Source organism: Haliotis asinina, chromosome 4 (genome assembly GCF_037392515.1).
Source record: "Haliotis asinina isolate JCU_RB_2024 chromosome 4, JCU_Hal_asi_v2, whole genome shotgun sequence".
Taxonomy (NCBI): Eukaryota; Metazoa; Mollusca; class Gastropoda; order Lepetellida; family Haliotidae; genus Haliotis; species Haliotis asinina.
In genome coordinates this window covers 50145829-50172541 of record NC_090283.1, presented here as the reverse complement: position 1 = coordinate 50172541, position 26713 = coordinate 50145829, and the positions used below count along the sequence as shown (strand labels likewise).

The 26713-nt window shown below is 39.4% G+C and overlaps 1 long non-coding RNA gene across 2 annotated transcripts in view; it reads right to left on the bottom strand.

The window, feature by feature from the left end:
* The window catches only part of LOC137281631 (uncharacterized), a 254568-nt gene that overhangs the window by 6644 nt on the left and 221211 nt on the right, over nucleotides 1-26713 (bottom strand). For both annotated transcript variants that reach the window (XR_010956752.1, XR_010956751.1), the window contains exon 7: nucleotides 11736-11841. This is a non-coding gene — a long non-coding RNA (uncharacterized lncRNA). The remainder of the gene's footprint in view (nucleotides 1-11735; nucleotides 11842-26713) is intronic.

The following is a 26713-nucleotide window of genomic DNA, read 5'->3' as shown; positions in this document are numbered from 1 at the left end:
GTGGACGTGGACGTGGACGTGGACGTGGACGTGGACGTGGACGTGGTGATGGTGTTGATGTTTTTGTGGATTTTGTTGTTACTATTGTTGTGGATGTTGTTAATGTTGTTGTGGATGTTATTGTTGGTGTTGATGTTGTTGTGGATGTAGGTGTTGGTGTTGATGTTGTTGTGGATGTTAATGTTGGTATTGATGTTGTATATGTGTGGATGTTGGTGTTGATGTTGTGGATGTTGGTGTTGTTGTTGTGGATGTTGATGTTGATGTTGTGGATGTAGGTGTTCGTTTGGATGTTGGTGTTGATGTTGTGGATGTTGGTGTTGATGTTGTTGATGTAGGTGTTCGTTTGGATGTTGGTGTGGATGTTGGTGTTGATGTTGTGGATGTTGATGTTGATGCTGTGGATCTAGGTGTTGGTGTGGATGTTGGTGTTGATGTTGTGGATGCAGGTGTTGGTGTGGATGTTGGTGTTGATGTTGTGGATGTAGGTGTTGGTGTGGATGTTGTGGATGTAGGTGTTCGTTTGGGTGTTGGTGTTGATGTTGTGGATGTAGGTGTTCGTTTGGGTGTTGGTGTGGATGTTGGTGTTGATGTTGATGTTGTGGATGTTGGTGTGGATATTGCTGTGGATGTAGGTGTTGGTGTCGATGTTGTGCTAGAGTTGATGATGGTGTTGGTATTGGTATTGGCGTTGTGTTGATGTTGATGTTGATGTTGATGTTTGTGCTATTGTATTGTTGATGTTGATGATGGTTTTGGTGTCGATGTTGATGATGGTGTTGGTATTAGTGTTGAAATTTGTGTTGTTATAGTTGATGTCGATGATGGTGTTGGTGTTTGAGTTGGTGTGGATCTGGATGTTGGTGTTGGTGTTGGTGTTGGTGTTGGTGTTGATATTGGTGATACTGTTCATTATTTGATTTGGTTTTAGTTTGGGGTTTGATGTTGGTGTTGATGTTGATGTAGGTGTTGGTATTTGTGTTGATGGGGATCTGACTGTTGGTGATGATGTTGGTGATATTACTCATGTTTGATTTGGTTTTAGTTTGGGGTTTGGTGTTGATGACGATGCGGTGATTATTTTTGCTCTGTAATACGGATCTAAGTGTGAATAAAGATAGATGCTGTAAACGAGGAGAAAACGTCTTTACAGTAAACAAGACCAGGATGTCGAGCCTGAGATCTACAACATCTGCCATCCTAATAAACATTATAAAACCATTCCTCTAAGAACATGGAATCCGATTGTGACACTATCAAGAGTTCCTATTCATGAATCACTGTCAAAAGGGTGATGTGAGCAAGGTTTCTCACGGAGGGGAGTGTATGAAGTCACAAACACATGCAAAGGTAAATCAACTGTTCGTCTGAAAAAGCATGGGATCACTGCACTTGAAATTGGAATTGATTATTTTCAGAGATGCGGCAAATTAATAAAAGAACGTTACAGAACATTTAGAAGACTTCACCGAAGCCTTCCAAATTCAACTTTAAATCCCTCATCAACCAAGATGCATTCCAATTGTCAGTAGTAGACGTAATGATGCCGTTAATAACCAACACACATACTTTGATAAATTATACATACACGCCATTCTACACTTATCATAATACGGCTACAATATTTACGAACGGATACCCGCTAATGGAGCCCTATTGTGCTAGAAAACAATCAAATAACAACCAGGCATCGACGATCATTGTTGATACACGCATTTCAGGTTTTCGAAATAACCAGAGTCTATAGAACGTGAACCTTTATGTAATTCGTATTAAGGCGTAACGGCCATGTTAAATATGCTTCAGTCATTGTTTAAGAGGCACTGAGGTTGCAGCTTAATTTATTCATAAATTCAGAAGAACTGATACGGTTATCATGTTGATGGTTTCAGATCAATCAATAATTCAGTTTTCCAGTGGAGAAAATTACACCAGTAAAATACCCGTTTATAACTCTTGACCACATGCTAAAGAACTACTATTCATTAATTTTTCACATGCTTGGTTATTTTAAATTTCGTTAGTGTTGTCTTGTGAAACTTGTTTAAATATTCAGTGTCAGCTGGAGGGAATGGAATTAATGCTGTGTTTTCATGCATCATTAATGATTTTTTTGTTACGTCAGTCTGGTGGCACATTAGTAATGAGGATGAAGTAAGTGAGTGAGTATGGTTTTACGCCGCTATTGGCACATTTTACTAATATCACGGAGGGGGACAGCAGACATTGGCTTCACAAATTGTACAAGAGGGGAATCGAACCCGGGACGAGCGAACACTTTAACGAATAGGCTACTTCATCACCCGTAATCAGGAAGAGAAGAAGCCTGGTAATTCCACACATGATGTAATGAATCAGTAGAGTACGTACATCTTGATGCCATCTTGATATTTGTTATCCGGTACGCCTTTAGACACGTCCTGATTTACGAGGTTTGTCTCTATCTGGTTACTACAATTGTGTTTATTAACCGGGCTTGTGAAATAACAACAACTGCTGGACAAACAACGCACGCCGACATTGACTGTTGGCTAAAATAAATGAGTTAGGGAGTGAGTATAGTTGTAGTGATATTTCAGCACCAGAAATGGGCTTCGGACATTGTATCCTAGTCGGGAGTCGAACCCAGAAATGGGCTTTGGCCATTGTATCCTAGTCGGGAGACGAACCCAGACTCTCCGCGTGGTGAGCGAACGCTTTAACCACTAGACTACCCCGCCACCTATTTCAAAGTGAAACAAACAGAGATTGACACAAACACGAAATGTGTTTCGATGGTGATGCGTTTGTTGTTTGGGGCATTACAGTCGCAATGGTTTGGCAGCTGGTAACAGCCTTGTAGCGATATATTACTGTGTGTATATTCATAAGTATACAATTCTTTGCACCTCATAAATAAGTTTAGAGTAATTGCTCCTCTCTGTGCAAACGACAGCCTGTGAATGAATGCAGATCCAGCTGTAAACACCAGCTGAGTTTAATCAAATGTTAGATTCTGAGTGGAGAATATCTTCTTTGTGGTTCTATTATAAAATATAACACGATTTAAAACTGTAAAAAAAATTAAAAGATATATACCTGTGCATAAATGTTGATGCGAATCTCATGAAACTACGCAGCCACAGGATAAGTTTTACCAACGGGTGTGTGTGTGTGTGTGTGTGTGTGTGTGTGTGTGTGTGTGTGTGTGTGTGTGTGTGTGTGTGTGTGTGAGATATAGAGAGAGAGGGGGAGAGAGAGATATATAGAGAGGCGATCTGGAGAGGTGAAGGAAAGAAATATAGAGTCGTTAGCAGTTCAACTTTGTAACTCAACTTTGAGAGAGAGAGAGAGAGAGAGAGAGAGAGAGAGAGAGAGAGAGACTGACAACCTAGTGATTGATAGTAGCAGCATCGATCCTGTCCACCCGATGGATTTCATCGTCTGTTACAGCAATCATCGGCTACTTAAGACCATTTTCACCACGCCCTAGGGCATCACGCATTAATCACATCACTTTTTACATTTCCGAATGAAGTTTGACTGAGTAATTACAAATCCTTCAATTGTGAAAACAACTCTAGAAATAATATGTAGGGGGAAATGGGTCAAAACATTCGGACAAAACATTCATATATTCTGAATAAAAGACTGACAAAAAATACACGTAAAAAGACTATTGACAGATTACTCGTCTGCGAGTATCAGTCATTTCCCACAAAGATACGAGATAGTGTATCCTATGAATTCATTACACTAACAAACAACGGTATATTTAATAACTAAATTAACACCAGATTCATATATAATACAATGATAATGTATCTACCAGTCTATGATGAAAATGCTACAGTTCATCAACAGAACATCACAATATGATATGAATCAAATCCCCACACTATGCAGCCTGGCGCGGCAATACTACAAAACGAACAATAGTAGCTAGCCTTAATTGATGCTGCTCTTGACGCTTGGCGTCGCCATGCGCCCACGGATCCTGCTTGTAAGTATTTTAATGGCTGCGTTTAATATCAGTATTGTTGATAACATCACAATAGCTTCACAGTATCTACGAACAGTTTATACACTTGCAGGTTTTATGAAACACCATTGGCAACAGATTTTCTATGTATCATCTCGTTTCGATCACACTGCCATCATAGTAGCAACAGCTTGGCAGTCAATACCGTACGTATCGGTTTTAGATGCGCTCTCACGACGAGAGTCTGGGTAATAAATGAGGACGATATTTAAATTGATATTGGGTGATTATTTCAGTTATTGAATTTTTTAATGACTTAGTCTGATATATATTTGACAACGTTAGCTACTGTTATTAAATATGTTGAGGTTCTCCATAATATGCAGGGACAACCGTGCATGTTGTGATTTACTGAAATATGTTTTTAAGAGTAAGACAGATAATGGTTGATAGTGACCACTTGTTTGAATTTACTGATAAAGAAAAGATTTATTGTAATGGTTTTTTTCTCAATTGTTTCTTTTGGATTGTTTTTAAAAGTAGAAATTTTGGAAAATGTGAGGGAATCGTTCAAAAGGGTAACGATGAAAAATTCCATGATTATAAGTAATCGCTACTACAAGCAGAACGTACTGAACGACTTCAACTATATGATGAGTGTTAGCAGCGACACGATCATCATAATCATTCATTAACACATACTCACAATAGCGGCAGAATTGTACAACAGGCTTTGTTTTTAGCCGATATGTTTAAGTGGTTGTGGAAATAATTTCGTCGCTTTTGTTTATGAATCACCATGAAACAGCGGGTTCGTGAGAAAATCCTGCTATTTGAGGGTACACGCATTGGAATATGCAACTTCGTCCAAAATAACGAACAAATGATATTTATTTCGAATTTTATTTAAATTTCTAGAAGGTATAACTGATGAAGGTATGATTGATGCTCAATGCCCAGGTAAAAAAACCGCAATACTCATCTGGATTGAAAGGGAATCTCGATAGACAATGAAGTGAATGATATTTTACGCTAGAGTTAATGAATATCTCCACTGCGTCACGGCAACTTATGTATGGGTCAGTAAAACCGATGCTTGAAAGTGTGAGCATATATCTAGGCCATTTAGTTACATTTGTGCAGACCCTTTCCGTGTTGTCACAGTCCCTAGTGTACAGTACACAACCCTGTGCACTAAAAGAACCCACGATTCCGTTTGTATATGACCAGGTGGTAGCCAGAATACATGCAAACACCTAGTTGAGGATACAGGAACATGCAGTAAACTTGCACAAAGTGCTGTTAATATTTCTCCCAGTCCACCCCGTTATGAATGGTTGCCTCGTAAGGATGGGAAAGACACATTACCTGGGTGCGCCTATTGGCTGCATGAGCGTGATCCTCGGGGAGTTGAGATTGATAATGGTGCCATTTGAGACAAAGTGTCTTTGAACAGGTGATCTGGATATTGGCGCTACATAAATATATATAAATAAATAAAAAAGAAATATTGTGGAAACACCACACACACGGACGCACGCACGCACACACACCTTCCTCTCCTATTCTTAATTTTGTTTTTGTGACAAGTATAGAAATACTATAGACCCATCTTCATCCGGGAAATCTCACGAAGTCCGGATTAAACGAATTCGGGTTATACTCGAAGGATTAGGAGATTAGGATAACAGACGGGAATGCGCTGTAGACAATCAGATGACGAAGCTCGAAGCTGTTACTTCACAAATTACAATAATCACGAGAAATATTGACGCTAACAGGTGTCGCTTATCATACGTGGTCTAATAAAATCACACAGTTATTTCTGAATCTAGTTATTTCTACCGACGTATCATTATTGAGAAGACACGTGCATTCGAGACGACACTGAAGGTTTGTTAAGTCCTGAGGATTTACTTTCGTGTGCACAAGGAATAGTCACGATATTGACTTACTCAGAATACGTATTCTGTAGGTCAGAACAGCAAACCTTCACAATCATCGAAAATTTAAATATCAACAAATTCTCCAAGAATTTAGAATTCCGCTCCAATTAAAGAACAAATTGCAGCTTGAAAATGCCACGGAGACTCATCATAAGCGTCACCAGAGGGCGCAGGGTTAGCGTGAGTTTTCTTCTCTCGTCTGCCCTTTGTCGTCTGCTAATTGGCGCCATTTTAAAAAGACAGGCCTCTCTGACATTACCGTTAGCGAGGATAGGTGTAGTTAGTTGACAGAAGCGCTTGACTTGACATCACACACCTGTGTAACGGGTTGGAGTGAATATGAAAACACTCGTTCGCCAATTTATTCTCTTGAGGATGTACGAGGTGCAAGTTAATATCCAAATTTTCATTGACGCATTGAAAACACACGTGACCTCCGATGAAAAGGTACACACAAAACATCCCGTGAAAGTGGTAATTCAAATGTATCTGTTTCATTTCAGGTTTTTTTAAAATCACGTAACCAATGAATCGTCTTGAAAACTTCATCCGATCAGGAATAGCGTATTGAAAATATGCCGCTTAAATGAACTGAATTTTAAGATAGATGAGAAAACTATACACCCTAAGAGACAATTCTTGTCATGGAACAATTAGCGTGAGACTGAACCAAAACACGTGGCATTAATGAAGCTGGGCCCCTTTCACAAAGCACTAAGGTGATCGTAGTGACTAAGGTAGCCTTAGTGCAATGTTAAAGAATGGGAGTTAACCCTTAGTAAAGGTTGCTTCATGGTAGGAGCTGCTGGAACGGATTCTTTCTTGCGGGAACTGAAACAAATGATGGAAATTTATACTCCCTGTTTTAAATTTACAGCTTCCATTTGTAAAATAATTCCCGAGCGTCTGGCGAAAATAGGGACGATGAGGCCAAACAGGCAAAATAGTGAAGAACGTTACACTGATGAACTGAAAAGCACTGTTGTAACCAGTTGTCCGGGAACAAAAAGGACACCCATGTTACACCATTCATACAACATTAAACAAGTAACTGTTTTCTTTTCTTGCCCCGTATCCATATCCCGTATTAAATGCGAGGCGATGATAAATGATGAAATTCTAGAGCCATTTTGTTTGGAGTATAGTGCACATTGCATCCGTCTGTCTTATTCTATATTGTATGAAATCATTTCTTGTTCTTTTAAACTTTGAAAAAAATGAAATGTTCTGTCATGGACAATGCTCACGGAGGATTCTGGTTACCAATAAATGTAAACCTGGTATATTCGCACGGCCACGCGGGTGAGTAGTATACAAGCTTTTGTCCGAATTCTAACCACAACACGGAGGAAATAAATAAATTAAAGACTATGCAGCAAATGACACAAGATATATAGATTTAGCAGATGTTATCTTTCAACCAAGAAATCCATTCTGACTAAAAATGAACATGCATTGTTTAACTGCCATGGATCTTTAACAGAAGTCCCCTTAAGCTAAACGGATTGATGGAGATGTTATCTAAATCGATATTTGTGTTTAAGAGTTCCAACTTCCCATACTTGGAGAGGCTCAAGACGAGATGACACATTTTCCTTTTCTTTAACACTTTCAGTTACAACCCAACCCTTGTTTGTTTTGCAGTGTTATATCATATCATATTGCTTACGAGTTGCCAGTGTGTGAGGCTTTAAGGGTGTGAACTGTACATGTGTGCATATGCTTTGTTGTTAGCCCATTACAGTTACAGCCATCATCATCATCATCATCATCATCATCATCATCATCATCATCATCATCATCATCATCATCATCTCCGTAATCAAAGTAAATAAAAAAAAACCATCATCATCAACAACACAAGCATCATCATCTTAATGAAATCACATCGTCATCTCTGTCCGTATCTTATTCTTCATCATCATTAATTCATCATCATCATCATCATCATCATCATCATCATCATCATCATCATCATCAACAACAACAACAACAACAACATAATCAACAATCATCATCACCATAATCACCGAAATCATGTCCTTCATCTCTTACTTAATCTGACTCATTTACAAGCCCTTATTCTAAAAAGGTAGATCACCATCACATCCATATGTTCACCACCAGAATAAAAATCATCTCCGTCATCTCTAAAACAATCTGAGTATGCATGATTAACAAGACATCACCTTCGTCATCATCACTGAAAACAAAACTACCATCATCAAAATCATCGCCTCCATCATCATCATCAGTTACCATCGTCACAAGAAATTTGCATTAAAAAAAATGCCTGCCATGTTTGCATCAGTTTATGAGCGTGTAACACGACACGAATCACGAAACAGTTTCAGATGGCAGGCTGTATGAAACCTACATAGCAAAGAAAACACATACTAAATTCCGGAAACATAATCCTATGTGAAAATTATAACAAGGGTTTACCTAATAAATTCTACCACTGAATTTAAATGCAATAACTGCATAAAAACACTTTTGAAATCGACGCTTTGCATCTATGTGGTCGCCATGTAAGATGGGCGTGGAAGCTGCGTCTAAGAAATCGAATCTAAATAAGTTAACATGAATTACATTTCCAGAGGGGTAAATCCTCTAGAAAACTGACACAATCACCTCTACCTGCATCACACAAAACAACAATACTAAATTAATCTTATCATGCGCCTGTTTACTTCGGTTGCTTGAGAATTTAAGGTGTTAACATTTAAAACATACAGGTGCAGTTTTTCTCCATCTAGTTTTAGTATTTACGTATGACTGGTCAATAAAACCTTGATGCGCTTACGCCGAGCATGCGCACAGCAATCAATAGCACAGGCGAGATCATGAAGCGAGAGCTAGGTACACACAAAAGGCGGAACGAATCGAAACAAAACAAAACAGATGCGAAAGATTGTTATCTGTCCAAATCTGTACCCGACTAGACAAAGGACAATTTTCAGTTCCGCATTCCTCATTCTTCAGACAGAATATTGACAGATTGATGAGTTTCGACAAGATAGCTGGGTAGGTCAGTGAAGAAAATAATGATTAGTTTCTATATTTTAAATGTAACACATAAATGTGAAATTTAATTACCGATTTATAACACCAAAATGGCACATGATTCAAAAGCAGTGTGACAGTACTGCAACTGGAACCGGTTCAATGTCAATCATAACAAAAACATCAAAACCGAGACTTGTGGTGTAGAAATAACGGGACTTACAATTGCTGCTGACAAATATTTCACGAAGGAATTACTAGACATTATTTCTGAGAAACGCCAAAACTGATTGTCAATTATACTGACGTTTCATAATTGACAAAACATGTACAAAATGATTCCCTGTTTTTGCATAGCACCATTACTGTCCTGTGTTTAGGCAAATAATTTACCTGCCCGTTCACGTATTTGTGATCGTGGAATTAGTTGCAGAATTACATATAATGTAAGTGCACTGTGAAGTAACAATTTGCAAAGTGTATTTGCTCTCATCATTTCTCATTTATGTTTTCTCTACTAACGAATGTGTAATTTTGAATGCGACATCAATAAGTCAATTCAAACACAGGAAAGCATCTGTTTTTGGTAGTACGTTCTGATCATGTAACGTGTGTCAACCATATTTAGGTTCTACAGCAGAACATCTTCATTAATTCCAGTGCACCAAGTAAACTAAGAAGCATAACTAAATGTTCAGCTCTAGACACGTTAGGCCTGAAAAACCTCTTGTCTTAGCTATTAACAATGTCATTGACTTGTTGATTAGTTTGTCATGGCGAGACACGTTTTCTGGCGAAGTGGAAATTTTACTAGGAAAACAGTCATGGTTGGGTGAAATGTTTAACAAAATCTCCCGGTTTCTTTTCAGTACTAAATAAATGATGTTTATAATTTTTGTTCAGACTCTGATGCCAAGTCTTAAGCATCCTTAAGAAAGTGAAACTACGAAGAGCGGGATACACTAATGCTTTCGCCAAGATGTGATGTCGTCACTGATTTTCAGCACTCCATTCATACACTTTTAAACACTATTAAACTTTTACACAAATTGGAATCTGGTTCCCAGACGGATAGAATTACCGTTTTTAATATACAGTACACCGATGTTCGATTCGGCAACGAAAGCTTATCTCACACATCAGAATCTATGCACCGGTGGTGCAACTGTTTTAGGCTAGGGAACGCTTTGTGGCAGGTATGCCATTACAAATGAAGCTGAGCCCCCCAAATAATATCAAAAACATAATTTATTTAGTACTGACGAGAGCCCGTGTGATTTCGTTCAATACTTTACCGTTATGCTTCACGGGTAATCGATGATGACAGTTGGTTTAACCATGAAAAAACGAAGCAAAGTTCATATGACGTTGCGCATCTACGAGACTGGGTATTGTTTTCGTGTACCAGTCGATAACGTTCAAAGTTTGGAATCAATAAATCCGTCTGACGTCTCTGTCGGTGAGAACCAGGTTTCGGGTCTGTCATGCAACAATCATGTTATTGTTGATTGTTTGAAGCTAAAGTTGCCTGTCGGGGGGAAAGGGGTTGAAATCGCTTTCAGAGTCATCGTACTTATATAGCATGTGCAGGAAAGGACTAGTTTAATCCAGACTAATGCCGTTTTGATAATGCTAGCCCACTGAGATACCACACATTCCATTCCTTATTTAATCTTCTCCACGAGGAGAACTAGACAGGGTACCATCAAGTACCATCTTTAACTCGGCCAAGCGATGGAACTCCCGGCAGGGTAGACACTGTATGAACTGGACCCGAATCTGCCTATTGGCGTTTGATAGCATGGTATCAGGTCACAAACAAATACCTTTGCCATGAAGAATGTGACTCTCTCGTGGTGTACGAACTACTATAGCTGTTGTTACCACATCTACGACTACAGCTACAACAACAACAACAACAACTACTACTACTACTGCTGCTGCTGCTGCTCCTGTCGTTGCTGTTACTACTACTACTACCACTACTACTCTTATAGTATAATTGTTACCACGACGCACAACCCTACCCATCATAAATCCAGTTTTACATGTAAACTGAGAACATGATTCTTGAAGTCTTGTAACAAGAATCATAAAAAAACATTGTTTCATGATATTCATTTCCAAGCTAACGAATTTCTGTCCATTACTATTACCAATATGAAATGCCACGTTTACTACAAGCTCTCAAACGATATCTGACGAAACGTGACATTCGCAAATGTCTTTTTAATGTCCTTTTCATACTACATGTGAAGCGGATAGTGAACGTTTGCGTCACTGCTTACAAGCATACGGACAAACATATGTTTTGATGGAAAGATGGGTTCATCGGTATTGATACAGAACAATACTCCTCTCTCATATTCGATCCAAACACAACACTGTGCGTTAAAAGGTCCATATACACCCATTACACACAATTATATTCTTTTAATTCATCAACAAAAAAGGTGAGACATTTATGTTTTTACCCCATCGGTTTTCCTTAAGGACAGGTGAGGAACAAAAATGTGTCACGGGATAATTAGTTGCTCGTTATTTACACACAAATCTGATTAAAAAGCTTCTTTGTTTAAGCATTATCCGCGAACATAACCTCACAAAGTCCTTAGAAACATTTTGTACTGGCATGAAGAGAAAGAATCGATTCGTTAACCAAGCATTCAGGTATAGCAACTGTCGCGATAATGGTAGCGTCTGTGAGTACCGTTTGACCCTAGTTGTAGGAGAAGATACAAATATGCAAATTGCTCACGTTTAAACAGCAGCCCGAGCGACTTCACAGGTGTCCTACGTGCGATGACAGGTACTTGGCTCACCTGACACAGACTGTAGCGTTTGACTTCGGTGACAGCGGAGAGGCTTGGGTCTCGGTCCAAGTCAGCTGCACGTTTTGTGATGCTTGAACGTGTTGATGAGGTTGTGCTAAGAAGAAAAAAAATATCCCGTTTCATTACAGTGAAAGTTGAACGAAACTATTTTTGTCGTTTCGGTGAGTAGGTAGGTATCAGTATCGGTGTCAACACGTTCGTGGCCAGGTTGTAGGGTGAATGCAATACAACACGGTTATAACTAGTGAGTGAGGTTAGTTCCACTAACTCACCTGGAACATTGCTTTTTGCAATGTTCCAGGAATATCGTGACAGAGGATACCAGAAATGGGCTTTATATTTTGTATCCATGTGGGGAATCGAACTGGCTCTTCGGCGTGACGAGCGAACGCTTTAACTGGTCTATACCACTGCTCGTTTATGACGTTTGTTATAACCGCCATGTGGTCATAGTGAGTGAGTTTAGTTTTATGCCGCAATATTCCAGGTATATGGCGGTCATAAGGTTATAAGCATATTCGTTATAGACTGAAATAGTATAATAAAACCGAGGAATTCTTACGGCGGATGTTTATGGACTGGTATTTCATCATTGTAGTAATGAATTAAGTGTACAATGCTATGTGATATTACCTTGAGAGATGGCTAATACCTGTCACTGAGAAAAGAAGAGCCTCGTGGAGAAGGAGGAAAAGGACGGAAACATCTCATGGATAAATAAATGTCTCAGGTGGTATGGAGTATTAGTATTGTCATGAGGGGTATGCGGTATTGGTATTGTCACGTGTGTTTTCAGAGTTTGGTATTGTCACAGGTGGTATTAGGTATTGGTATTGTACAAAGGGGAATGCGGTGTATGCATTTCACGTGGTATACGGGTTTGATATTGTCACACGTGGTATTAGGTATTGGTATTGTCACACGTGGTAATCGGGTCTGGTATTCGCACTGTCACAAGGGATATGTGGTATTAGCATTATCACCTGGTATGGGGTATTGTTGTTGCAAGAGGCATACGGTATTGGTACTGTCACATATCGTATTGGTATTGTCACGTGGTATACAGTATTGCTATTGTCACGTGGTAAACAGTATTGGTATTGTCACGTGGTATATAGTATTGCTATTGTCACGCGTGATATGCTGGACTGGTATTGGTACAATACAGATACCTTGTTCCACTGTCTCAAGCAAAAAAATTATTTTTTTTAAAAATAATGTTGAACTAAAATAGTGTGGTTCTTTGATACAGAGGTAACAATGTAACCAATGTAATTGAAAATATTGTTACCTAGCCACACCCTGAAACATAACAACGACAACCAGGCCTCCTCCGCAAACAGCTCCGAACTAAAACGCCTTCAATGCTGTACACAAAATCATTGTTTATATTGACATTGTTAATATCAAGAAACTCCCCCCCCCCTCCAAGAAAAAAACACAAAACAAAAAAAACAAAAACAAAAAAACCACACACACACCCCCAAAAAAACCCAGAAAACAAAACAAAACAATCCAAACCGAACCGCCCACCCCCCTAAAAAACCAAAAAACAAAAACAGAACAAACAAACAAACAAAATACATCGACTGAAATATTTCGTTTGTGCAATTAGTTAAAAAGTTAAAAAGCTCAATTTGTTCAAATAATACAATATTTTAATTTTTTTAAATAGTTCCAGTAACAATCGTTACAAAACAGGTTACATTGATTTAAGCCACGTCAGCTTTTTTGTCTAACTAGGCGTATACGTTTTAGCGCTTTAGCACTGGCGTGGTACAGTACTTCATGCACTAGCTGACTTGAACTCAGCATTACTTGGTATTTTCAACCATAATGTTACACCGAAATATACCAGAATGAGAACACTGGACAAGGAATAACAGTCGGTAACGGAAACCAATTTCACAACATTCTGGCTTGTCATCTATTCAACGTACGTGACTTAAAGCTACGGCTGTGTGTAAATGAAATTGTTGAGTCATAGCTATAAACCTTTTCACACAAAAATACATGTTATCTATAAATAATCTACTCAAAACATAATAAAGTGGATATTGCTCTTGTGTAAGTTAGCAGAATATAAAAGGTATGGGTAAATATATGAGAATATTTCCTAATGTTGGCATACGTGTAATAATAATGAAATACCCTTGATTAACATATTTATTTTTTTCTCTTAATATATGCAAATAAACTGCACCAGAAAAAAATAGATCCATCTTTAAATTTCTTTGAAATTCAGGTATTGATTACACCATCAATAGAGACATAAATACACCTACATATGAAATATACCCGAAAATAACCGTCGCTGAAGTTCGCTTTGCCCAAGAGGACCAAAATACCAAATCCATGAACAAATATTAATCATGATTGACATTTTGCATAGTAAAATCGATGAATCAGCATAGACAGGAATTGTCCTATATAATATTCGCGCTGTTTATTGAATTTCACTATCGCCTCTCTCTTGGTAGATTGAGGAATATTGGCAGATCTTCCCAAGAAACATCTAGCTCCAAATCCTAAACAATGCGATGCTTCATAGCCCCGGGCTACGTTTTGGCATTCTAGCGATGTTTGTATTTCATTTGGGCATCTTCCACGCTTCCTTGAGAAACACAAAAGACCTATTTTCCAAGTGCTAGGAAATTTAATCGTGCAATATGCGCAGGAAGGGCCCCGAGGGGGGTAGATGAGAACCCAGGTCCGAAAACAGGTGCGCGAAAATAACCTTCTTATAACCTGACATTTTTCAGGAAGTGTAGCCTGCCGTCTCATCCTTTGCTAAAGTACGACTGGATTGACAATTTCAGTTCCTATATACGATTTGCTACAAATATACTTTCCATGAGGTCCGCATATTTTGAGTCATTCAGGTCGCCACATTATGTATAGCTCACAGACATTCTTTGAAATATGGTTAATTAAACACGAATTGTAACCCTTTGACAAATGGAGGACAGTGTGCGACTTCAGAGTACAATACATAGAAGCAAAACCTGTCCACCTGTCCATCACCCAAAGTCTCACATCCAAATACTAATTTCACATCACTCACGATTACAAGACACTCCAATAGAACCACACATTGACGTAACACATAGTTTAAAAGGCACCACTAAAACCTTTATATGTCGTTGAATATAGTTTCAATTAAAATAAATTTTAGAGAACAAAATACTTTCCGACGAAACAATATCGCTTGTTTAAAAGTAAAAATAAGAAAGGAAAACGAGCAGTCAAGGAGACGTGTTTACTATGCTTGAAGAACTACTTTTTGGGATTGCATATTTATGCGTGCAAAGGTAGTCCCAGGGTAGAGACCGGCACACAACATTCAACGGATCTGTTATGTTTAACAAGGACGAGGTTGTCCCTTGTGAATAACAGGTATGATATAATCCTGTTGGTCATCTGGTGCACCCATCTAAGCAAGAACTGTAATTTCATCATGTTTACAGTGGCCACTCTGGCGTAGAACGCTTTCACACAAGCCGCCTCAGTTGAACTAATATCCAGATTACTGTTGTTAATATGAACGTGTGATAGCATTCTCGCTGTGAACATTTCAGATATTATTTGTCGTATTTTTTGTCTGTTAGAAAGCACTAAACACCAAAGGGAAAACTTTAACCCTATTAAACTTGTTCATTTACCTGACGCAGGTAAGTATTGGTTACATAAATAAGTAAATGTGTTTATTCTTGTGTGAAATGCACACTATTTAGATGTATTGTTTGTTTCGCATTAAAGTCACCCACTCAAAGCATGTACGGATAGAGGACGACATACTGGCTTATACTCGGGAGAAATACCAACGTTCGGATTTTAACGATTAATCAATCCGAATGCACCTGACAACCTTTGTGTGACTCGAATCTAATTTTCTAAGTCTATTGATGTCATACTTATTAATGCTGGAGGTTATGATTCCCACGTGTGCCGGGAAAAACAGGAAATGGAACCGCTATGTGCATTTCACTCTGTCATGACCTTTAACCTACGTGTTACATTAACACCGCAGTGAAAGTCCACTTCCGCTTGCGCGAAATTAGCTTGACGTCAGCTTCCATTACTCCTGATCTTAAGACAGCCATATGGTCTTTTTATGTAAAATGTCCCTTTGATCTTGGACGATGTCTTTAAAATTTGGACTAATAATAATTCTGATCTTGAAATGTTTAACGTTATTAATTTGGGTACTTTGATATCATTATTTCGGGGGCTGAGATTTGAATTTCACCGAACTTTGATCATGAAAGCCACTTGCTAGCGAATATATCAATAGTTGTGTAATGATACATAATGTATAAAAAGATCACAGGATGATGCTGTCTTGGATAAAAAAATTCTAAGCGCACGTCACGGATGACTCTTATTTTAAAATGTTTCGTTTTATATGAGAGATCATATTCACAAATGCGTGAACTTGTGTAAATGAAAATTTCAAACGTTTTAGTAGCAAAATATAACCGCAATTAATCACGCCGATCTTTTACGCTGAGACCTAACACCTTATTATATGCAATTGAATTATTAACAGAAACAATCGGCAAATCAAAGGGGCAGCGATAAAACCGAATCAGATTTATTGACCTCGTTAAACACGAGCGCGACATTCGGATTACATCGGCAAGCTTCGACAGCATCCAATGACCCTTCCTAGTCAATAGCCATTCCCGGCTAATAAAGCGGGACTGGTCCGAATCCCTAAACCATTAAAGACCATTTTACACTTGCTGCAAATCACATCAAATTGTTTCAGTCCTAATTACGCTGATTGGCTTTAAGGAAAGGGATTCATTGAGCTAATCAAGTGATGATTAGATGCTGTCCTGACTAACGCTCGTTTAAGGATCTCGCTCGCTGCTGACATTCCTAAGGGCGATAACTCTGCCTGTTTGAGACAATCGGACACCCCAAGCGCTTGTAGCGAGATCCCTTGAGAAATTTGCAGGCGGCAGTTAACATATTATTGGCAGTTAACCAATTTAGGAAAATATTACCGCTGTTTCTGATTTTGACACGATGTGTCGACAAGCTGGACAGCTCGAGTGAGTGACTTTCCTGATTGCCCGATGCTCTGATCGGGAGCACGACCTGTCAGATGTGTGCGGGCGTGATTGAGATACCGGAGTACATCAGTAAGGGGACAGGGTGTATATTTATGTATGCAGTGTATCTATATATGTCTGTGTATATTCAATTTTTGTAAGGGAATTGAACCAAAACAAGTTTGAATCTTCCCTGGTGGTGTCAGTCGTTTTGCAATTTGATGTTGTACTTGATTCTGAGTTTGAAATCGAGGTGAAACAGTGTAAACATTGTCGCTGTTTTCTGGTAGGGGTACGTAATTTGATGGTTGTGTATGGGTAGATATGTTCATGACGGGTTGATTGGGGGTAGAATCGGATACATAATGATGATTGTTGTATATGGGTAAATATGTTCACAGCGGGTGGGTTGGTGGTACATACGGGTACATAATTACGATGGCTGTATATGGGTAGATATGTTCATGACGGACTGGTAGTAATTACGGGTATTTAATGATGATGGTTGTATATTGGTAGATATGTTAATGGCGGACTGGTTGAGGGTAGATACGTGTACATAATCCTTGCATATGGGTAAAGATGTTCATGACACGTTGGTTGATGGTGGATACGGGTACACAATCATGAGACTTGGATTCAATATTAAGACAGCTGTCATCGTGATTAATACGATCATTCTTACTGAGACGATCAGAAAGTACACGTAACTGACTGTCAGTGTGAAAAAGGTGTCGAGTAATTGAGACTTCGTATAACCGACGGTTCACTACAGCTGCCGAGGAAACGTGCTACACTATAAGACCTAGTCAATCCACAATATCTATACCTTGCAGATTTACTAGTTATTATTATTAAGTTGGTTGTAAATGGATAGATATGCTCATGACGCGTTGGGTGAGGGTGGATACTGGTATAGATGAGTGAGTGAGTTTAGTTTTACGCCGCACTCAGCAATATTCCGGCTATATGCCGGCGGTCTGTGCATAATCGAGTCTGGACCAGGCAATCCAGTGATCAACAACATGAGCATCGATCTGCGCAATTGGGAACGGATGACATGTGTCAACAGAGTCAGCGAGTCTGAGCACCCGATCCCGTTAGTCGCCTCTTACGACAAGCACAATCGCTTTTTATGGTAAGGGTACAGATGATGGTTGCATATGTGTGGATATGTTCATGATGGGTTTGGTAGGATGGAAACGGGTACATGTAATGTTTGATTTGGGTAAGGATGATGATGACATCATGGTTGAGGGTGGATATGCATACAGGAGTAAAGCGTGTCGAGGGGAGATATTTCTATGAGGAAAAGGCATACTGGCTTTAAACGCACACATGGTCTTGAGTTTGCGCATGCACACCCTGACCTTTTATCGTTCACAGCGGATCAGAAAAGATCGTTGTGTCCGCTGAAGCTGCAATATTTCATCGATTTTCCATTATCATGCCACTGAGATAGATATGATTTAAGGTTAGATACATGTGAGCGAAAGCTTGCATGTGAGTGAGAGAAGTGGGAAAGGATGATCACAGTTACAATCGGCTTCTCTACACATCAGTGGAAGACTATTGGTTTAAGCGTTTACTCGGCACACTGAAGATCCAGGTTCGATTCTCCCATGGTAAAATACCTGAAACCCGTTTCTGGTGTCCCCAGCAGTGATGTTGCTGGAATATTGCTAAAAGCGGCGTACAAATTAATTCAATCAAACCTGCGGCTTTGCAATCTCTAAAAAGGTCATTTGCAGAGCCTTCGCTCGGTGTGCGGTTATTAGTGAATCACAACATCACTATTTGACCACTGCACGATGTATTCAAACAGGTCACGGAATACCTCCGAGTAGGATTGAAGGCACGTGTTAATGATAAAGCCAGGCACAACCAGTTATTTAATGTGATCTTAACATCGTAGATTTAAGAGCCTAAATTTTTTAAGCTCGCTTAGCGCTAAGACAGTAGTAAGTCAACATTAATACATGGCACTTCCGACTATCATAGCGCTAAGAGAGCTTCGAAAATCTAGGCCCAGGTTAGAACTGATCTTCAGTAAAGCATGCTTGTCGTAAGATGCGACTAAAAGGATCTGTGTAGAACTGCTGATGCTGTAGATTGTCTGTTCCAGACACAATTTTCTTTTTTTTTCACATTTTTGGAATATTGCTGGAATATTGCTGAGTGCAGCGTCAAACAACAACAAAAAGCAACATACAACCAACTAATTAATTTGATTTTGGTTTGGGCGTGACCTCTCAGAAAATGAAAAACATAATAACTATCTGTAAACTGGCCTCGCACGGGGAGACTGAAAAAGGTCGGCCTAAAGAGACTGTCAATTACGCCTAGGAAGTTACTCTAACATTATCATCAGTTGGGATTTGAATTCAATATTAAGACAGCTGGCATCGTGATTAATACGATCATTATTATGGAGACGGTCATAAAGTACACGTAACTGACTGTCAGTGTGGAAGGATGTCGTGTTATTGAGTATACGTATTACCGAGGGTTCACTACAGCTGTTGAGGAAACGTGCTACACAATAACACCCTAGTCAATCCGGAACATTTTAAAAAAAGTTCAGATTTACCAGTTATTAATAAAAAATTACTAATATTTCACTTTAATGAAGCCCCAAAACGCACGTACGCAAGATTTGTACCACAGTGTCCGTATTAACGAAGTTTCATTGTATTTAGTGCAAGTCAGAAAGGCGTGTCATGAAGTCGTTTGAAATGAGAATGTCCAAATAATCCGGGTTCAGACTGCAAAGTTTTCACTTTCTGACAACACCCGTGACGATCAGGGTAGGCACTGACTTTCAGTAATCATGCTTGTCGCAAGAGGCGACTAACGGGATCGACTGGTCAGCTTATCTGACATGGTTGACACATGTCATCGGTTCCCAGTTGCGCAGATCGATGCTCATGTTGTTGGTCACTGGATTGTCTGGTCATTTGCGTAGATCGATGCCTATGATGATGGTCACTTGACTTTCTTATTTACAGACCGCCGCCATATAGCTTTGATATGGCAGAGTGCGGCGTAAAACTAAACTCACTTTCTTACATGTTAGTCAAATGGTGTTATATAACCCTGCATCACCAAATAGCTTAAAACACAAGTGCCCGGAATGACGAGGTTTGCATTAACGGAGCCCGTTCTAACGAGGTTCATGAGTATTGTGGTAGTCGCTGATGTCGCCGGTGGAACATTTGTCATTATGTCAGGGATTAGCAAGTAACGAATTTTAATCATTGAAGGGATGGTTTATTACGATAGTTAAATGCCAAGTTCTGAAAACAACATCCAGAGCAGATGTTAACGGACATTTCAATAGAAAATAAATCATGAAAATTACAACGAGATGTAAATCTCTTCTGTGGATTGGCAAATTCTAAGCTGGATGTAATTACGAGTCCAGGAACACATCGAGCATATGGCGGCGGGTTTTAATCATCTCCCATCAATGAAATGAAAACAATCTGCCAATTTCTATCATTTGATATTGATTTTGCGAAAAATATTGAATTTAATATGTCCAGGTGCAAACCTTTTGTCGTTGGAATACCCGACAATCCAACCCTTCATTATCTTCCTGAATACTTAACTCGGAAATCTATTATACTGACACAATTAAAGGTAGTCATCGACTGATCAACCAAAACGCGGGTTAAAAAGAGTGGTGAGGCGGTGGAGTAGCCTACTGGTTAAAGCGTATTCTCGTTACGCCGAATATCCTGGTTCGATTCCCCATATGGGTACAATACGTGAAGCCGATTTCTGGTGTCCTCCATAATATTGCTGGAATATTCCTAAAAGCGGCGTAAAAGTAAACTCACCCACTCTCTGGAGAGCTGACGTTTTATGTTTTTGAATTCATGGCAATACTGGCCGTTTCTCTTGTGTTACTTAGAACACTTGTACACTGTGAAGAAAGGAAACTCCCCTGCCTCATATCGTGGTCAAGTGTCAGGCCGAGAAGCCTTTCGCTGGCTTTCGCAGGCTTCCGTTCATTATGTAGGGAACAAATTGATTCATCCTCCCACTCACCGCTAAGAATGGAAATATGTGTCTTAACTTTACTCTAATATACCCAAAGGGGTCTAAACCTGCCGCAGAACCTATGATCCTCAACTACTCTCTGCACTTTAACATGCGACTGTTCGAAGGAATAATGAATCTCATATATAGTTTGTTTGTTGTTGAAGAAATTATGGATCTCATATTCTCATGTAACAGTGAGTGAGTGCGTTTTAGCAATATTCTTTAGCAATAGATCACGTCGGTGGACACCAGAAATGGGATTCACATATTTTACCCATATTGGGAACGAACCCAGGAAAAGAGCGAACGCTTTAACCACTTTGCTACCCTACGCCCATCCGCTGTAACGTTAACAACATTTGGAAATAATTTGTTAAAAAAACTGACTTTGTTACTGGCGATGGGGTAGCCAAGTGGATAAAGCGTTCGCTCGTCCCACCGAAGGCCCGGGTTCGAGTCCCCAGACTGATACAATGTGTGGAGTCCATTTCTGGTGTCCCCGGATGAGATATTGCTGGAAGTTTGCTAAAAGCGGCGTTAAACCATACTCACTCACTTTCCTAGTACATGTGTACCAACTGGGCGAACGAATGCTCACTGTATCAATCACCGGACTGTTTGACTTGATTAATTACAGACAGAATCATGAAGATCCGGGATAGAATAGGTCTTCAGCAACACATGCTTGCCATAAAAAGCGAATATGCCTGTCGTAAAAGGAGGCTAACGGGATGGGGTGGTGAGGCTCGCTGACTTGATTGACACATGTCAACGGTTCCCAATTGCGCAGATCGATGGTCATGCAGTTGATCACTGAATTGACTCGATTATTTACAGACCGCCGGCATATAGCTGGAATGTTGCTGAGTACGGCGTAAAACTAAACTCACTCACCCATTCACTCAATACAGCAGGGATATTGCTGAGTGCAGACTGAAATAGCAACCGTACTAAACAACAGCTTCTAAATCATCTCGATCGAAAACAAAATTCGCTACTTCACCGACGTAAAAATCACTTTCACCGACGCCGAGAATATTGCTCTCAGTACGACAGCAGGAATTCTACCCCACTGCACCGCACCCCTCACACAGGCAGGATCAAAGGGCTGTGGAGAAAGGGTAATCCTCAGAAGGACTTTAAACCCACTAATCCCTGTGTAGTCGATTCACGCAAAGATCTTAATATCGCAACAACTGAAAGGCTATTGAGGTTCGGCTTTATATCAGAACAAAACAGGGCGGATGACAGTGCCATACACCATGGGTCGGAGATATGGGTAGGGACGGTTACATAGGGAGAGGGTGGGGCTGGCAAGGAGGGCGGGGACTAGGGGGTGGGGTGGGAGGAGGATGAAGATGAAGTATGGGTGGAATTCTGATGAAAGAGAATAGGAAAGGCAGAATAAATCAGTTGGTGGTGTTGGGAGGGTTTCAGAACTATAGTAGTGAGACTGTATATATCCTTGAGAAACACTTCTTCAAGAGGTAGAGGGGAGACTTAACACACAACTCATGAAAGATTATCGAGAGGGGAAGGAAGTGTGTGTGAGTGTGTGTGGGGGTGGGGGTGGGGTGGAGAGAGAGAGGTTGAGAGAGAGAGTTTGAGAGAGAGACAAAGGGGTATTATTGCATAATAACTCTGCATCTTCAATACACCGAAATGAAATGTGGGGAGTGTCAAATCCACTATATATTGTGTTTCCTTTAAATTTATTACTTGCATCTAATTCAATATTTATTTTAGAATGGAAGAAATATATTTGAGGGTCGCCTGCGTTTACTCCCACTCTTTCTTTCTGGACTCGACAATCCAGTGATTAATGCGATGAGCATTTCCCGACTGAATCTGACCACCCGATCACGTCACTCGCTCCTCGAGACAAGGGTGGGTTGCTGAAAACCAGATGCAACAATGATCTTCTTTGGTACCCGAATCAAAGGTTCATTGTGACATCACTGAAATACAGCACATATTTCTCCTGCTCAAAGTAAAGTATGAACAAAACTTGTATAAGAATACTCGCTCGGAATTTGATACCCAGGTAGTGACCTTTTTGGTACTCAAGTCATTTCAACCTAAATCCTTTTTCTCCCATGTAACATAAGTATGTATAGCACAAATGACAATTAAGGGCAGTGATGTGACAAAAGCTAGTGCTTAAATTAAGTTCGCATGATACAGATGCTGGAAGTGATGATTCTTTATGTTTAACGGGGTAATCACACGTAGATTTGCTTTGTTTTTACCTGATTGAAAATGATCGTTGCTAAAATAAATATAAAAGTAAAATATAGTCTTAATTTCGGGTTAAGCTTAAGTGGAGTGAGTGAATGAATGAATGAATGAATGAATGAATGAATGAATGAATGAATGAATGAATGAATGAATGAATGAATGCTTTGTGTTTACCCGATTGAAAATGATCGTTGGTAAAATAAATATAAAAGTAAAATATGGCCTTAATTTCGTACCCCGCCCTATAGCAATATTCAATCAACATCACGACAGGGGACACCAGACATGCGCTTCACATATCGTACTCATAGGGGAATCGAACCCAGGTCTTCAGCGTGACAAACAAACACTCCAACCATTAGGTTATCTATGGCGATGGGATGTCTTTCACCTGGATTTAGGTTGTTTGATATCTTAAAATCTAAGATGCTTTGGATTAGTCCACAGTTTTTAACATCCATATTAATCACTTCAATAAAGTTTAAGATCGTGAACTGCTCCCTTAACGCATGGAACGATATCAACGTCATCGGCTACGAATATACTCAAAATAGGTTGTGCATGGCGATACACTTCGCATTTCGTAAAACGCCAGTTATGTTCCTTTGTTATTATAAACAACACAGAAGCTAAGCAGCTGCGAGGAGTAGGTGAACGTATATTTTCATTTCCTGAATTGAATTAACTATAAACCCTTTAGGGTTTCAGATGATTACTGCCCACCCAAGGTACGTACAAAACAACATAAAAAAACAACACATAAAACAACACCTCTGGACAAGAAATTACATTGTATAGTTATGAATAGAGCAAAAAATAACAATGTGCGGATTTTGAACAGTAATTTAACAACACTAGTTGTGGTTTTAGATAATATGCATGCATAGCGCCAAAAGCCACAATTACAGAACCATCACGCGCAGCCTCGTGGACGAGTCGAATCGTACATGTGTAGAAATCCTGATAATTCCCTCTTTAGTTTCCGGCCTATGGGGATTATAATGACTAAAGACACTTATTTTTGTAAACAAGGCTAATTGGGGAATAACGATCACAGTGCAGGAGCTGCAACAAAAAGACTTGAAAAGCTTGGTTCCCTCAGAAAGAGGAAAATGTTATGTGAGTAAACTGGTTGTTGGTTGTTCAGACGGTAAACTGGTTATTGGTTGTTCAGAAGGTAAACTGGTTATTGGTTGTTCAGAAGGTAAACTGGTTATTGGTTGTTCAGAAGGTAAACTGGTTATTGGTTGTTCAGAAGGTAAACTGGTTATTGGTTGTTCAGAAGGTAAACTGGTTATTGGTTGTTCAGAAGGTAAACTGGTTATTGGTTGTTCAGAAGGTATTCTGTGATATAGAGGTTACTATTGATTAACCGGTTGTTGTTTAGCATTGCACCCATTTCTGGTGTTCCCCGCCGTGATACTGATGGAATACTGCTAAAAGGCGGCGTAAAAACTCACTCACTCTCCCCACATAAGCTTAAGCACGAAATGGGGACTATATTTGTATCGTGTACTTCACCAAAGATCATTTAACACCGCACTCGCTAATATTCCCTCAGACGTATGGTGAAGGTCTGTAAATGATCGAGTTTGGAACAGTGAATCCAGTGATCAACATCATGAGCACCCATGTTTTCAAATGGGATACTATAACGTGTGCCACCAAATCAGCGAGCATGACCACCACCTGACTGAGTAAGTGTGGGTTATGTTTTACGTCGCTTTTATCAATGTTCCAACAACACGGCAGAGGAGGAAATGGGCTCCCCACATTGTATCCATCTAGAGAATGGAACCCAGGTCTTCGGCGTGACAAACGAACACTATAAACTCTTGACTGCCCCACCTATTCATATATTTTATAATGGAAAGGGTGAACACGGATGGGTTAAAGAATGAAAACATAGAGATAAAATCGTTATGAATAGGTAATTGGGAATTTTTGAAAGCGAGTGGGTGAAACGCAATATAAGAAGCAAAATATTTTTAAAAAATCACTGCTTAGAGAAGGGTCTGTGAACAGATCTTGACTGTCATAAGCATGTGTTTATTAATCACTGTCAAACAGGGACGATATCGGGAGCTTATCCTGCATACCAGTGTCACTTGTCAGAAACACATGCAAAGGCAAGTCAAATGCCTAGGAACATACATATATGGCACAACACGAAGAAGGAAATAGCTCTGGACATCACTTTGGTCACTAATGCGTCATGAGTATGCCATCAAACATTTACAAAGATCATTGAAAGTTGTAAAATTACAATAAACCTAGAGAATTGGAGACGTATTTAATAATTCCTACAAGCGAAACAACTAACTCCGTACCGGGAGGATTTCTGGATTTGGTAATCGAGAGATGAATTAACGGATGAAGGCAATGCATGGAATAATATACAAAGAACTGATGGTAAAGTGACAAAGAAAACCAACCGAAACTTCTGTGTTAAAGATAAACTGTTCGTAAAACCAAAATCACGGTTTCTAAAATTGTTTAAACATTTTGCAAACGCTGTGTGTTTTCGTTTGAACTTAAATAAAAGATACATTGCCACAACTTACTCACTAATCTATGAGTGAAGGATTAAACATATTGCAGAATTTGGCACAAGAAATCGACTTATACACCAGTCCAACTGATTCACACTATCCTCAGGCCGTGACCTTGGAAATGTACTTTCAAACATGTTTAAAACCATTGACACGAACGTGATTAGATTCACCGCTGGCCCCCAGAGCAGCTGCCGCATGTCCTGACATTACACATTCAAAGAACATGTTCCACATTCAAAGAACATGTTTAATGTTCCAGCGTCAAAAGAGGGTTTAAAGCTGGCACCCATAGTTACCTCATAGTTGGAATTTGTTGAGGAACAAGCTACTTTTTAAGGAATCATGAAGATGCATACATTACCAATGCCCGAGGATTTTCTTAAAATCGAATCACTTACTTCGTCATGAAAATCTTTCTACACGTTACACCATGAAGATTCAGATCACGAAAAACACCGTATTTCCTTAGATAGAGTCAGAAACATGAAAGGCTATTCCTCCATGGATGTTAAATTACCGGGTGCCAAATGTTTTGGGTGACACATTCAATAGTTCACCTTTGAGAAATCCTCTTTGATGACCTTCTGGTTTTATTTCCAAGAAATACATTATTTTGCAGTTATGTAAATAGACTAAAACAAGCATTAAATTGAACGACATGTTTGCAAGTCATCTGCTACGAAAATAGCATCTTTTAAGTTTCAGCATCACGAATGCAGTTTTTTTGCACTTGGAAATGTCTGGTCGTTTACGAGGGCAATTATCAAAATACCAAACACATTAATATGCTATATCTTTGTCATTAATAGCATTACAAACATAAATATTTCATAAGCAGGCATTTTTTCCCCATTGAAAATGCGTTATGCTGTAATTACTGTTCTCGTGATTGTTTTTGTGCCAACTTGTGGTCGTCAAGACATGAGTTTAATAACATTTTTTAACTTCAGAGTTCTACTCACTAACTCATTTACTTGCGAAGGGCTTGTGTAGTAGCCCAGTAATCAAAGCGTTCGCTCGTCATGCATAAAACCAGGTGCAATTGCTCAAATGGGTTCAATGTGTG